The sequence below is a fragment of the Olea europaea genome, chromosome 13 (assembly GCF_002742605.1).
Source record: "Olea europaea var. sylvestris chromosome 13, O_europaea_v1, whole genome shotgun sequence".
In the NCBI taxonomy this organism is placed as follows: domain Eukaryota; kingdom Viridiplantae; phylum Streptophyta; class Magnoliopsida; order Lamiales; family Oleaceae; genus Olea; species Olea europaea.
The window spans coordinates 24,090,189-24,105,515 of NC_036249.1; the positions used below are offsets into that span (position 1 = coordinate 24,090,189).

General features: G+C 33.0%; 1 pseudogene; it reads left to right on the top strand.

The window, feature by feature from the left end:
- Nucleotides 1-2,098: 2,098 nt before the first annotated feature.
- Nucleotides 2,099-6,212, top strand: LOC111408568 (annotated as a pseudogene).
- Nucleotides 6,213-15,327: the final 9,115 nt, after the last annotated feature.

The following is a 15,327-nucleotide window of genomic DNA, read 5'->3' on the forward strand; positions in this document are numbered from 1 at the left end:
AATCTTTGTTCTTGCGCTCAAATCCTTTTCAAGAAGTGTTTTTCGGCCTCCAATTGCGTTCTTGTCATCTCTGGAATGTTTTTGATATTTATATCCTATCAATATTAGATTACCAAAGGAGTTTTAATCGTATAAGGAAAAAAAATTTCGTATCGGACAGATAACCATGCGACGGCATGGTTTTAATCTATACGGCCGCATGGTTATTCCAATTTCCAATTGAATTCCCTGCATCCCTTCGTGCGGCTGCATGAGAGTTCTACCATGCGACCGCATGGTAGACTTCAACTTCCAAAAACTTCAATTTAGTCCCTTTACTTGAATTTTTCACTTCTAGGCCTCTTTTCTTCACTCTTTCCATTCTATCATCCCAAGGCATCATCAATTGGCATTTGGTTCAGCCAATTCCTTGATTTGTTCATCGGGTCAACTTTTGGGTAATTGCACCTTGGTCCTTGAACTTTCACTTTGTGTCATTTTAGCCCTTTTTCGCGTCTTTTCTCATGTATTTCACCATGTTTATCGGTGTTACCTACAATTCACAAATGTAACGAAATTAAATCACAATTCAATCATTTTATTCGTAATTAAGTCATGTTCATGACCTAAATAAATGTGCAAAAATACACTTATCAAGTGCCATAGGTAACCTTATAGAAAGAAATCAGGTTCAAGTTTGTATGTCATAGGTGGTGAAAAAAAAAAAGAATTTATACATGATTCTAATAAAAGATTTATAGAAAATTAAGGAGAGTATTGAGTAGGATTAAAGTTATTAAAAGTTAAAAAGTTATAAAACAACAAAACAAACACACACCCAACGGCAAAACAAAAACAAACACCCCCCGCCCCCTTAAAATTTAGAGTTAAGCTGAAAATTTAATGTTTAACGCAAAGTAAGTTTACACCTTGAGCTCTTTATTGGGTTTTCATCAAGGAGCTTGATCGACAAAGCAAACCGCAGTTGTTAAATTAGCAAGGTGATAATAAATTTATGGTAACTCAGAGGGACTTCTGGATACGATAGAGCCAAGTAAAGATATTTGTTACCACAGTATATTGTCATTTTGGTCCTGCCAGTGATGGAAATATTTGGGAAAGCATTTCTATGTAGCTTGGAAAAATTAGAATCTTTAGTTGTCCCTGTGGATATTGGGATGAAATAATCAGTTTTGACAAAAATGTTCTGGAGCGGATCTTGCACTGCAAATCCGTGGGATGCAAATGGCATCCGACAACAAGAAATGTTTTATTTGACTTCTACATAATCCAATAACTGCACAAAGAATGAAAATTTGGCTTCAGTCAATTGCCTTTTTTTTAAAATAATTTTTTACTTATTGGCAATGGCTTTTGTTGAATTTACTATATGTGAATATTTTTTTCATTCAATTCTTATGGTACTTCATTTGTCACAATAGAATATCTCTGTTAAAGTTTCATAATCTGGTTCATAGGTTTGTGTCTTTCAGTCTTGAATGTCCTTTCTTTTCTTATATCGAAAAAAAAAAACAGTTTTTCAACATAAACGGCTCCTTGGATTATTCAATTCGGTGACCTGTTTCAAATTTAACTCTTATAATTGACATTTGAAGTTTGTTACATACTAAAATGAGGATGTTTTCATTTGATTGTGACATTGTGTTTGCTATCAAGGAAATCATATGCCCATCCTAAAATCCACTTCTTATTATTTTCCTCTGTTATCAATAAGTTGTCTTCATATAATCCTAAAAGTTGGTTAATTTATAAATTCTGGTAGTTGCACCATGTTTATTAGTGTTTCATTATACTAGACAATGAAGGCTCTATATACTCATGAATGGGAAATGGAATTGTGATAGCAAGAATTCCTTTACAGTGATTTACTTTTAGAATGTGTATAATTTCGCTTCCCTTCAATATTTTGGGCTCATAGATCAAATAACATGACACTGATCACTCTCTCTCTTATGTGCAAAGACACACTTATGTTCTAAAACCACAGATTGTGGATGAAATATCTTAACACTAATTATTTATGTTTTCCCCTATGTATAAGTAGTGTTTCTAAGAAACTGACTTTGTCCACCACTATATGCAAACTAAAACAGCTAACATGAAGACTGCTATAGTACTTAATGGGAAGTCAATTGTGAACAGTATTAAGCCCCCATTTTATAGCAATTTTTCACCCCAGAAAATCAATTTTTTGACTGTTATTTCACTGTCCAGCTATCATTTTTTACTTTTTTACTTATAGGTGTGATCCACTTTTCTCTCTAACGGTCAAAAAATAAATTCTCATAATCACTATCGAACAGATCGTGAATCTGAAATAGCAAGTGAAATTTGTGCAATGAAGAATTCCATTGGAAAAGTTCCTGAATTAGGTATTCTTCTTGTAGGTAAAAGAATGGATTCGCAATAGTTTGTTCGCATCAAGGTAAAAGCTTGTGATAAAGTCAGAATTGCATCATTTGTTGAAGGGCTACCCGAGGATTGCAAAGAGACTGATGTTCTTCAAGTTGTTTCTAGTTTTAATGAAAATCCATCTGTGCAAAGGAGTTATTGTGCAACTTTCTCTTCCTCAAGTAATTGCTTTTTGGCTATGTTGAATTGTTTGTTTTCCTCTGATTTATTTTCAGGTGAATTTACAACACATTTTGCAGAAATGTTGAAGGAAATTGTTTTATTGCACCACTCAATTGCCCTTTTTTTAATCATACTCGAACTTAGACAATTGCTTTCTATAAATTTAGAATTTCAATTATAGATGGTGAAAGTTCCTAGGAGGTGCACGAAGATCTATGAAGCACTATAATGGAAACTAATCTGTGTTGCATTATAATAGTATTGGGTAATGTACTTTGCAAAATTATGTTTCTTTATATAAATTTCTTGCTTTCTCCTACTACAATGTGTTGGATTGTATAATAGATGTAGCAAAAACTGGCCAACGTTTAGCCAAGGCCTAGCATAACAACATTTCTATATGGAACCGTGTAGTGTCAAGACGTAGTGAAGGTTACCTTGCTCTAATGAATAGTAGCAAAATTTAGAAAGAAAGGAACATCAATTTATGTTTGAATTATCGACCATGTAGCCATATTTATATGCGAAATCCTAACTAGAGTTAGTAATTAACTCGATAAAATAACAGGAAAGAAATTCCTTTAACTTACTAACAATTATTATGAGAAATAAAATTACATCTACTTTCTAAATTTATGGTTTAAATAAGTATATACTTTTGGATTGTAATCTCAATCATTAGGAATGCAATCCATCAAGTGCTCTCAGTTGATTCCACTAGTAGTTATATTTCGAGTTTGATTTTCCCTTGATATTATGATTTATGAGTTTCCTATTATTATTATCCACTATTTTTCATTTTTAGTTTTACTATAAATTTAACACTGGAAAGGCTTTTCTGGAGGAATTCTTCTTTAATATTACTTATTTTCCTAAAAGAGATACTTTAGGTTCATATTTCCTGTGATCTATGGTCTTCTATATTTTTAGTACAAGTGAAGCATTTAATTTGTTCGTAATCATACTGTGCTGTAATTGAAACGTTTTTGCAGAACTTACTTTTATGCATATCATTATCATTGCCACTTCGACGTTATTAAATTGTTGTAGATAATCTAGTGCAATTTATGGCATCACACCTACAATTGTCTTTTTGTTGTCGGTTACGAAATTGCCATGATAACTTGAAAATGCTAGTTCATGTTGTCTAAAAAAAATGTAGTCTTGGCAATACCAGAGATCCACTTGATCAGATAGTTTGAACATGAGCCATAAGTTAAAAATTTCTTGTGGGTCTTCATACATTCATTCATTCTAATAAATCATGTACTGGAACAGCATTTGGTTGAGGGGAAGATCATGAATTTTTTTAGAGTAGAAAAGGACGTTGATGGCTTCCATCCCGTTGATATGGGGAATCTTGCCATTCAAGGAAGGGAACCACTGTTTGTTCCTTGTGCCCCAAAGGGCTGCATTGAGTTGTTCCTGCAATATGGTGTGGAACTCATTGGAAAGAAAGCGGTGGTAATCGGGAGAAGTAAAATTGTTGGATTGCCCGTTTCATTGCTTTTGCAGGTACACACATATTTTTTTTCTTACTGCTAATGTTCTGACTACCTGATATTTGAGTTTAAGACACTAGTGTTCACTGACTTTTGAGAGTGATCAAATTGTAACAAAGATTAGTTCAGTAAACAATTTGAAACAAATATGAAGCTTAGTGACGACCAGTTTGTTTAAACCTTCGATTTTTTCATACTGCATTGGTTCTTTACAGAGATATCACGCCACAGTATGGTGCATGCAATGACAAAGAACCCAGAGCAAGTTACGTCTGAAGCTCACATTGTGATTACGGATATTGGAGTTCCAAACATAGTTCGTGGCTTTTGGCTGAAACCAGAGGCTACTGTGATTGATAAGGGAACCAATTCTGTTAAGGTAGATGGAGGTTTATATTCTTACATTTTGTCAGGAATTACCTGAAAACTAAAGAACTTTTTCTTGGCCATATTAGTCTTCGTTCAGTTCTTTAAAAAAAATAAAGATAAATTTAAATCTACATAGAAGATATTTAAAACAAAATTTATTAGAAGTTAAAAAGAAAAGTTATACAATTGAGTTTTGAAATGAATCTGCTTGAATAAAGTGATTTTCTAATGGGAATCATATAATCTAGGGAAAATTGCAGTCGAGGTACCAAACCTTTCGTTTATTAGCAGACTTTGCCCAAACATTTAGTTTGTGCCACCCACGATACCAAACCTTTCAAAAACTCGCAGTGGAAGTCCAAATGGAAGGAAACTGTTAATTTGACCATTAGTTGACCAAAGATTTAACATTGACCAATATTTTGACTAATTTTAAAAGGATAAAATGGTAACTTTACATTTTTCAACCAAAAAAAAAAAAATTAATTACAATATATTAATAATTAAATCAAAACACAAAACCACTATTCATCTTCCGTCGCATCGTTGGCTCTCTTGCCAGCATCTTCCTCCTTCATTCTGCTAATATCAATATACGATTTTTGAGTGTGCTCAATCCGGGATTTTCTCATCAATTTTATGAATAAAAAATATTGAATTTGGTTAGGTTCTTGTTAACTTGGCTTCCATTTGGTTAAACTGAAAGTTGGAAGTCTCTTTGTTGTTTCTTGATGTGTGCAGAATTTGGGGTTTTAGAAAGGACCTGGTCTGTTGATGATTGGTACTTTGTATAGGAATTTTTTTTAATTAATTTCTGTGAATGGATATAGTTTATTGATTCATTGATTTGTAAAGATTGGAAACTTTAGGAATTTTGCTATAGAATGATTTGTAGCTGAAATACAGAATTTCTTGATTAGGGAATTGTTAGGACTTGGGTAGATGGCTTCTGCATCACCATCTCCAAATTCTCCGTCTCGCCCATCTCACAGTGTGTGTTTTGGTGGGATTTGGTTTTGTGGAGTGAGTGGGTGAGTGAGTGTGGGGGGGAGGGGGTGGAGAAGAAGATGAATAGTGTTTTTGTGTTTTGATTTAATTATTAATATATTGAATTTTTTTTTTTTTTTTTTTTGTTAAAAAATGTAAAGTTATCATTATATCCTTTTAAAATTAGTCAAAATATTGGTCAATGTTAAATCTTTGGTCAACTAACGGTCAAATTAACAATTTCCGTCCATTTGAATTTCCACTGCGAGTTTTTGAAAGGTTTGGTATCGTGGGTGGCACAAACTAAAGGTTTGGGCAAAGTCTGCTAATAAACGAAAGGTTTGGTACCTCGGCTGCAATTTCCCCTATAATCTATTATAAACCAAATTTTTTGGCGGCGGGATTGGATAGCATCGGAATATTGCTCATTTTAGTGTTCGGTCTTGTCCACTTGGCATAGCGTCAGCGACCTAAATCTTTTATATCAAAGCAAATTTAACTGTTCGGAAATGACCATTTAATTTAGATGTCTTCAAGTCTTTCACTGCTAGTCATTTGACTGTTGTTTGTGAATGTAAATTTTTATTACAGTATAGTGATGATTTTCAGGATGCAAATAGTTTGCATGGCCACCGCGTTGTTGGAGATGTTTGCTATGAAGAAGCAATTACAAAGGCATCAGCTATTACCCCGGTGCCTGGAGGTGTTGGCCCTGTCACCATCGCCATGCTTCTTTCCAATTCTCTCGACTCTGCTAAGCGTGCCTACAACATTGCATGAGAAACGGTATTCCCCTAATGTCTTCATCATGCTTCCAACAGAAAAGTAAGCATCATGGGCACTATGGGCTCAGTTTGCACTTTATACATTGTGTTAATTTTTTTCCCCTCATCAAAAAGATGTTTCTTTATTACTGTTCTTTGCCCTCGTTTGAATAACTACGATAAAATTTTATCGACTTTTCAACTGGTCAAACTTCAATTTTGCCTAGACATTTCATGGAACCCGCAATTTTTATTAACTTTTCAACCACTCATTTCATCAACTTTTATCAAAATTCTACTAAAATTTTTATGTAAAGCTTTTTCAAACAACCCTAAGTGGGCTAGGGCTACTGTTAGCTAGATGTAGATCAATTCACCAGGCAAAACAAAAACTGGTAATTCGAACAGTTCATGTGGAACAAAAATGCTAATATGACCACATACATAATATTATTTTAATACTCTATGTACCATGTAGAAAAATCATAGTAATATATGGTCGTTCTGTTGTATCTTTGCTCACTAGTTAAATGACAGTTAATTTCATATGCTCCACAAGTTGCTTTCCTATCCATGTTGCCTAGGTTGTTGTTCTCAGATTGTGTAGATCAATACTCATTGTTTCCCTAATTGTGATTTGCTTCTTTTAGTCGCAGACCCTGATAGATTTGGGCATATGGAGATTGGACCTTACTGCTTTGATCACATTCTCCATTTGAAAGTTCTGTCTGAAATGCAATAGGTCAGCTTGTGGAATCAAATTTACTGCTGGTTACTGCATGGTGTGTGTGTATATGAGTTACTACAAAAGTCTCATATTGTATAAGCATTCAGGCCAAATTGGATCAGTCAATATATCCCACAAGTCGAGGGAATATAACTTACTGGGTTGGCTACATAAAGAGGTAACAAGTACATGATTCGTGAAGTCCGCTTTTGGGATCCCTGTGCTAGTCAATTCACAACTCGTTCATGTCCAAATGGTCTGCAGGATCTCCCTTTCCATCATATAGCAGGAGTTTCAGCATTTTGAATCTTTCTTGAAAAGTTGCATCGGCTATAGTTCTAATGAAAGGAAACTCTGCTGCATTCACTTCTCTCAGGAACCAACATTTTTTCTTGCTTTTCCAGCCTTTACCTCAGTCTTTTTAGCATCTTGTTGATCTCTCCACCTCCTTCCACGCTTTGTGAAGACTTCGCTCTTCTTCTCCCTGGTGGAGCTCTCAGGTCATTGTCATTTCCCACTCCATGATGCAATATTAAAGAGATATTATGATATTAGTTCCCAATTTTGATATTTATTCTAGGATACATAATAAGTGTTTTGATTTCTTTGATTTTAGAATAATTTTCTGCTTAAATTTTTTATTTCGTATGTAGTTGCAACAAACAGTGGCTATAACATAATCTTAATTATAATCCTTTCCCCCCATGATTATTAACATTAATTCCCCCCCCCCCCCCCTCTCCCTCTCCCTCTCCCTCTCCCTCTCCCTCTTTTCTTCTATTTCTCCCTCCTTTCTCCTCCTCTCTCCCCTTTCCCTTTCCCCTTCTCCTACAATTGTTCTATTATATCCGCTTCATTGTGTGTTTCATTCATTCGGTTTCCTACACACGTAAAGAAAAAGATTTTTGACCATACATATAATAAAACGTTATTAACAGGCCATCACATTTGAATTTAAGTTACATTTTCAATGTGGAAGAATTATTTCCTTATCGAGGCACATTTCAGCCTTCGATGTTGCCATCATTTTTTTCTATAGCCCAGTCTACATTTCTAGTTCCTTGTGCTCCTCTTTATGCACAACCAATTAAAAATTTTGTGGATGAATTGCATGAGTTTTTGATTTTTGGAGTTCCTTGTGGTAATTTGGTTAGAAGGAGAGATCATCCACCTTGGTTAGATCATAATCTTCAAGATGATTTGCAGTTTCAGTTGTGATTAAGTGATCAATTCAGATATTTGGTTAATAAGAAAGATCGTCCTCCTTGGTATGAGTTCAGCGAGATGTTGCTGTCCAAGGTTCCATATAGGCATTTGGCCAAGACAAAATATAACCTCTTGGAGTATGAAGTTTCAGTTTACCTTGTCGAAGTCGAGTTTTCTCAGTCGGGGAGAAATGATGCAATATTAAAGAGATATTATGATATTTAATTCCCAATTTTGATATTTATTCTAGAAAACATAATAAGTGTTGATTTCTTTGATTTTAAAATAATTTCTTGTTTAAATCAACACTAGTTTAAACCCTATATAAATGGGTCTTTTGTGTTGTAATAAATCAACATTTGAATGAATAAAAATTGATATTCTCCCACCTATCTTTCTCATCCTCTCTCTCTTTTCTTCTATTTCTCCCTCCTTTCTCCCTTTCCCTCCCCTTTCCCTTTCCCTTTCCCTTTCCCGTTCTCCTACAATTGTTCTATTACATCCAGCATCACTCCAACTCTAAAACCTTGCCATCACCCAACCAATCAAAGAAACTTGCCAAGCTAGGGGACATGTCTTCTCGTTTGGCTAGGATTTCATGTCATTCATTTTGTAAAACTCTTTATTTAGACTTGAGGGTTTGTCTTAAAAAGGTCAACCTCGTTAAGAGAAGTAGCTCAACCTATTATATGTTGATCAGTATTTTAATATATAAGTTACACTTAACATGCCGAGTGAGAAGGTGGATCATTTGAGAGCACCAACCTTGAAATCTCATTGTCTTTTAAGCTTCTAGGTGAATCGAAGGGCTCATTTCAGCATTACAGGCCTCGATACTATATTAAGACTTCGATTTTGTCTAAAAATGTCAACATTGGAGAAGTAGCACATGTTAGTCAATAATTTATAACTGATGTATAATTTACCCTTGCACTCTTTCTATAGCCGGGGGCATTAGTGGCAGTAGAACATCCGTATCTTCAAAAGTGCATATTCGTTCTAACCCTCTTTATCTCCATGGCTTCTAGCATTTGACCTTGACTCCTGGAGTTCATTTCATCTTCCTCCTTTTGGTCATTTGCATTGCTGCCAAGGCCTTGAACATTCCGGCCACCTTTTCTTGTGGCTGGAGTTGCTGGGGCAACATGGCTTGATTTTGAAAGAAAGCAACTAAATGTTGCATGTTGGCATTCATCATTATGCCATTTTTTTTGTACATCTTAATCCTGGCATCAGGCATATTTGCTTGATTATTCACAATGTTGTCAATATTACTCATCATCATGGCTTGACATATGTTTCGAGTTTTTCATAGACAGCATCAATCTTTTGGACCCTTCAATAGACAACAAAAGCCAAAGTCTCTTAGTTTCGAAGTTATAAAGGAAATAATAATGATATCTAATACCATTTGTGCTTGAGCATTATGATCGCACTTGATAGGTTTAATTAAATGAATATGATATTGTATTTAATTGAATCTATTATTTAATGTCCTACAGTTGTTGTCATCTCAACTAGTGAAAAAAATTATCAAAGACCGATAGTTTAAATTTAAAACTTTAAGTACTGACAATGAGTAATTGTTGCAATGCTTCTCAATCTAGCCCGTCACGTCCCAAAATTCTGGATCGACTTCACAGAGTTGTAAGTGGCACGTAGAAAGAACTACGAAAGAGTGGTTAACATGCCTCTAGTAGAGCCTTTGTTAAAATATCATCCTCTAAAAGAATTGAGTTAAAAATAATGAAGTGTGACACCAAAATGTATATTGATGCACACATGGCATGTCTCTTCATGTTTCGGACAGCAATCAATTTAAATGCTCATAATTGCAACGAATTTCATGGCATGATTTTAATGTTGCCCCATAACTTTTATTAAATTTTGTTAAAATTAAAGTTTTGTCAAACAATCCCAAAAAAACAAAGCTATCTTTTCTTTGTCTACGATTTCTTTACTGCCAATTAATGTGACTTAATTCCCATGTGTAGAAAAAGAGATCCATGCATTTGACTTTTCTACCTTTAATAAATTAGAAAAGGACAATGCTAGCCGCCCTCTTCCTTCACGGTTAGGCATTTTTTCCCCTTAAAAAAAAATAGAAAAAAGTCAATCAATTTGAAATAATATTTGTACGTAATGGAATTAGATAAATTTACATACAGATGAAGTATCAAAAGAGATTGAATTTTTTTATCCGTTTAAAGAAATTTTTACTCAATCATATCTCACACATTATGTATGTATATATAAATTATTATATACATGTAATACAACTGAATATTTATAATAAGAATGATGTTACTTATATATAATGGAGTTACATAATTATTTAACTATGAACGACATGCCAATAAGAGAGAATAACTTTTTTTTTCTTTTTTTTTTATTTGATTGAAAAAAGTTTTGAAATGGTCATATTTAACAATCGATGTAATAAAGTTGTAACTTGTAAAATCTTCATAAATTGTTTATCCAATTCCAATAAATTCTTTTGTGCTAGGAGTGAGATGTAACAATTTTGTGGGTCCAAAAAAACTATTGAGTTCTAGGATGTTGAACTCTATGTTAGAACCAATATTTCACAGGCAAAACTTTTGATGTTAGACATGTTTATTATTTCAAATAGGCTTGTAAATGATATACAAGTTTAGTTTGATAAAAAATTTAACGAAGTTTTATAAAATTCGATTAAATATGTGGTTGAAAAGTTTATAAAAATTGTGGTTATTATTAAATGAGTGAATAAAATTAATTAATTAATTTGATTTTAACTTTTTAACAATTTTTTAAGATATTTATTTCAAACAAGCCTTAATTGTGCTTAAAATAACTCATTTTTTTCTATAACTAGTAAGATTAGTCAAACTTGTCCTCTGAGCATAGCAAACAACCTCACTATCAATCGTATCTTTATGTTACAATCAAAAATAACTTTAAACGATTATGTTACCTATATTTAATAGGTTTACATAATAATTTACATACACATGATGTAGTAAAATATGATTAGATCAAAAAAAATTTAAGAAAAAAAAGGAAAGAACTTCTTCACTCTTTTTTTGACACATCGCTCCAAATATAAAATTTGTACCAATAATTAAATATTGCAATTTTATGATGTAAAATATATTCAAATAACGAAGTATTGTATTGATTGATGGTGAATCATTGCTTAACAGAATTTTCCTTTTGTCCTTTCTTTTCGATGAAGAATATCTAGAAAAATCAATCAATCAGTAACTCACTAATTCCATTCTCAATAGGGTCAACAACTTTTTATTTATATATTTACATATATAATGTTTAACAAATTATGCTACAATTACAGGGGACTTTCACAGGGATTTAAAATTAGTTTACATGTGGCACCTCACCTCTCCACTTCTAAAGACAAATGAAACAAATCAAATCTCCCAAACGCACACTCTCTCTCCAGAAGTTCTCCCGAACGTCGAAACCCTCGTCTCCATCTCCAAAAGCGAAGACAGCAGCTTCCTTTACAATGGTGACCCAACACCTCTAGTGAATCAGCGACGAATAACCTAATCTCGTATTACCCAAACATTTCATCAAGATTGAAAGGCATCATACTATTCACTTTCACCCATCACGAAACCACCATCGATCTATTCTCCTCCTTCGGTCAACACCAAACCATCGCTGAAGAACACATCTTGGACAATATCTTCCAACCACTGTATTAAAAAAATAAAAATAAAACACTAACTCTTGCTTTCATATTCTTAAGATTTCCTTAGCGAGGCTCGATAAAATTTCACAAGCATATGGGTTCGTTGTATAAGTAATAATTGTGATGAGAGAGTTATCATCTCACAAGAAATAAGGCTTAGTTCTAGTATATTTGATATATTTAAATTCGTGATTATAACAAAAAACAGTCGATTGGTATCTAACTATATTTTATAAGTGTGAAATCAATAAAAATTGTTTTAAAAATCAAATGTGGGTAAACGTATTTGATTTTTTACTCCACTGATTAACTCTTAGTTCTAATTCTCAACCAGTTACTAACTCAATTCATGTAATTGTAACGATCAACAATTTCACTTTTATTTATTATTCTTTCTCAAGATATAATAAACTTATGTTTACCACAAGACGATCTTATTTCTAATCCAAATACATATGGCAAACAAGCATGCATTGATGTTTAGGATTATCACATATGATCGTTCACGCTATAAATACTATTCTTAATATTTATTGTATGTGTGTTCTATAAACAATGTTCTACCCATTATGAGTTTTTCAACATTATGAATAAGCATTTTATTGTCTTAATGGTGCGCAAACATTAAAATAATGTAATTATGCATATTAATGGAATCACAAAGTAAGAATTAAGATAAAAACACGAAATCGCAATTTAAAAACTAATAATCAAAAAGTTTTATCATCCATTCAATCCAAAAGATTTTAGCCTAACAACTTCGCTTCCTCTGCATTAGTTACAGAAGCAAATAAAAAAAAAGTAGAAATTAGCAATATAATTAAAAAATTTGCAAGAGATAAAAAGGAAAAAAGCCCAGCAACAGCACATGCAAACTCAAAGGCTCACTTTCCACCACTGCCTCCCGCAATTTCTTCACCTCTAACTGCTTTGCACCACCGTTGTTGGCCAGATCAACGGATGGAACATCATCCCTTTAAAAACTAAAAATAAAAAAAAATATAAAAAAAACCATCATTTACCTGAAATTGTACTCATGCCTTACTTCGTACCTGAAACTAAGAAGTATGGTTGCTTCAAAAGTATGGTCGTCGAAAATAAGGAACAGGTAAAAACGAACGTGAGCTAAAGAAGAAAAAAAGGGGAAAAAACAATTTCAACAGTAAAATTGGATTACTTTATTGTTAATTGAACAGTGGCTACTTATTCCCTTTCTAAAAGAAGTTAGATGTACATATAATATTTAAAAATTAGTACAGATAAATTTAATATAATTTTTGTAATGTTGAATAGAACTCAGTCGACACGACATACGTTCTTCAAATTATTAGATTATCCATTGGAGTAACCAGAAATTTTCTCTATTTTAAAAATTACAAGCCTTCCTATATTTATGACAAAACATGGCCATATGCTGACTTTAAAATATAAATTGCGTACAGTAAACTGTGCACCAGAGAACAAGAAATATAAATCTAAATCAATGAAATGCAAGATGAAATTTGGGCCCACTATATTTATTTATTTTATTTTAGTTATTTTCCCCAGTTTATTTCTGGTCAACACAGTTACATTTATTTTAATATTTCCATTGCGACAATCTCCCCCCGGTTTATTGCTGGTCAACACAGTTTCATTTATTTTAATATTTCCATTTAACGAGACGATTCTGTAACAGAGATTTTGACTTTTTATATGTTTATATTAAATAAAGCCTTATAAAACGGTATGCATTTGATTAGTTATTCAATTACGGTATGATTGGTGTAATCTTTAGTACATTTTGATAATAAAAAAAAATGACAATATATATGATTGAAAAATTATGGATCCAATAAAATATATGACTAAATTTGATTTAAATTTTTAATAAATTATAATCTACACCAAGCATGAACTATCTTAATACATTATTTTAGATCATGTTAACTTAAGCAATAACGGGTTAAGACGTGTTTACAATTGTTCATAAGATATATGCTATTTGTACAAAAAATATGTTATCAAAATTTGTACAGAAAACACTTGACAGTTTCCTGTTGGAAAGTAGCCCCAAAAAAGAAAAAAACAAACGGACCAAACAGATGCTACCACAACAATATATGTATTAATTCTGGCAACAATGCTTATGTATAAGTAGAGAAATTCTTGTTCGTAATCAATTTAAGTTATAAATAGGGAACATTTGTCTTAGAGGGAAGGCCCCACAGGAATAGTGATGAATGAAGCAAAAGTGAGAATTTTGACTTGAGTAACGTAAACATTGGTGAAATAACTCATCATTCTCTCTTCAAAAGAAGAGACCCTTTTGATTCTATAAATGCTAGATATAAATTTATCATAAAAATGAGTAATAATATATGTAGTACTTGTAGGTCTAATGATATATATATATATATATATATATATATATATATATATATATATATTTACAAACAAATTATGAATAGATACCATACAAGGACTTAATATTAGAAAAGTTTGGCATCTTAATTTTCAGAACTTTGATTCGAAATAATTGTAATGACATAATTCATGGGTCGAATTTTTTCGATGGTAATAATGAGAAAAATATCTTAACAAAGTTTATTTTATAATTTATAAATTATGTCTAAGAATAAATGAATAAAAATATGATAAAATCAGTTCTATCTACGTTTTTTTATATAATTGATAACATTGGCAACCACAAAGATAGTTGTTTCGCGCGGGTTAACTCGCTAACAATTAAAGGGGATCAGACGATTGTGTAAGGGACGAAACCTCTTGAGATAAAGTCCCAAAAAGGGGTGTTCTTTTATTGGCGATGAACTTTACAATTGGAAACGAAAAAACAACGTGCCTCCAAGGGGCGCAAGCACACGAGTTACAAAAAGGAAAGTGTTTAAGTCTAAAAGCTAAAAAAATGAAAATTACATATTCTCTTGTTCGAGAGTTTTGGATTCGGTCTTTTGCTTCTACGCCTTTTCCCCCTTTTATACCTCATAGACGATCTCTTTGTGATTAACTACTCTGAAAACTGCTTGATCGTCCTATAACTACCCACTTTCTTTGTAGTGGCCATTTTATCATGAAACCGCCTTTTAATTGCTGTCATTATCTTTCATCGTCCAACTGCCTTCGATTGACTTCCTTGAGTTGTGGAACGTGATAAGGCTGCTTTAACAACTGCCTTGATAACTGCATTCCTTGATAATTACGATGCGTTATGTTTGTTGACACCTTAGGCGACTTGAAGGTTTGGGCGAGAGTAGAATAACAGCTCTGGGCGACCGTATGACACCCGTTCGTTCAGATTCTGAGCGACTTGCAAACTTGGGCGATGGCATTACCGCATTCTTGGGCCTCTTGTTTGGGCCTTCACCTTGACTCGTTTGATTGAACTTCATTCTTTGGGCCGTCTGTTTTGGGGATTCTCCAATTGGGCTTTACTCCTTGGGCTGTTCGACTTGGGCTGAATTTTTATGTGTCAACAATTACCCCCCAATATGGCAGAATTAA